The sequence below is a fragment of the Eulemur rufifrons genome, chromosome 18 (assembly GCF_041146395.1).
Source record: "Eulemur rufifrons isolate Redbay chromosome 18, OSU_ERuf_1, whole genome shotgun sequence".
Lineage (NCBI taxonomy): Eukaryota > Metazoa > Chordata > Mammalia > Primates > Lemuridae > Eulemur > Eulemur rufifrons.
Window position 1 is genome coordinate 41,646,517 of NC_091000.1, and position 1,412 is coordinate 41,647,928.

The window sequence follows — 1,412 nt, forward strand, 5'->3', positions numbered from 1 at the left end:
CACAATTGCAAAGATGTGGAATCAACCTAAGTGCACTTCAAGTCATGAGTGGATAAGGAAAATGTGGTGTATGTATACCATGGAGTACTACTCAGCCATAAAAAAGAATGAAATAATGTCATTTGCAGTAACATGGAGGGAACTGGAGACCATTATCCCAAGTAAAGTATTTCACAAACGGAAAAGCAAACACCATATGTCCTCACAGTAAGTGGGAGCTAATAGATGGGTACACACAGGCACAAAGCAATATAAAGAACATGAGAAACCAAGATGGGGGGAGGGAGTGAGGGTGGGTGTGCAATAAAAACTTACCTATTGGGTACAGTGAACACTATTCTGGTGATGGGCACACCAAAAGTCCTAATTTAAGCATTATACAAGGTATCCCTGCAACAAAAACTCTCATACCCCCTTAATTAATATTTTGAAATAGGAGCCTACGTCTAGAGACCTGCTGTTGGCCGAGGCACAGATCTGGTGTCAGCAAGGCAGAGGGGCTCAGGCCTGCCTGCAAAGCATTGTCTTACATAATGGTAGAGGAAGAGCTGGTGCTATTCAATAAAAGCATAAACGAATTTTGGAATAAATTCAAAAGTACGACACCTCCTGTCAGATGGTGGGGCTCAGAGATCACCTACAAGGACCCCATCAAAGCATCTGCAGAAAAACTATCTGTGAAATTAAAGGAAGAAGAACGAATGGTTGAGATGTTTCTAGAATATCAAAATCAGATCTGTAGGCAGAATATGCTCATTCAAGGAAAAAAAGATAACTTGCTAAAGTTGATTGCCAAAGTAAAAGGCAAAAATCAGGAATTGGAAGTACTGACTGCAAATATCCAGGATCTTAAGGAAGAGTATTCTAGAAGGAGGAAACTATTTCTACTGCTAAGAAAGCTAATACAGGGAGGCTGAAAAGGCTGCAGAAAACTGAAGACCTGTATAAAGATCCACCTGGACAAGAAATTTTAAAAATTTATGGTGATAAATTGCAGTTTATATTCACTAATATTGACCCTAAGCATCCTGAGAACCCATTTATGTCTTCCCATCTAAATGAAGCAAAGGACTATGAAGTGTGAGATAGTGCTCCTCACCCTGAGTGCCTAGCAGAATTTCAAGAGAATGTAAGGAAGACCAATAGTTTTTCAGCTTTTCTTGCCAATGTCAAGAAAGCTTTTACTGCTATGGTTTATAATTAATGTGCAAATTGTATATAAAAATGTTTTTTTTTTTCTGTTGTGTATCTCTTTTCAAAATAATTCTCACTATCTGTTGTCTACCTGTAATTCTTCGGTATTTTGGTAACATTTCTGTGTGGTGTATTTCCTTAGGTCAAAGTATCCCCCCTGCCATCTGCAATTTTGCTTCCTGCAGTTTCAGTTACCTGTGCTCAATCATGGTCCAAAA

The 1,412-nt window shown here is 38.8% G+C and overlaps 1 pseudogene; it reads left to right on the forward strand.

Moving 5' to 3' along the window:
* The first annotated feature begins 533 nt into the window (after positions 1 to 533).
* On the forward strand, positions 534 to 1,204 carry LOC138398598 (kinetochore protein Spc25 pseudogene; annotated as a pseudogene).
* The last annotated feature ends 208 nt before the right edge of the window (positions 1,205 to 1,412 follow it).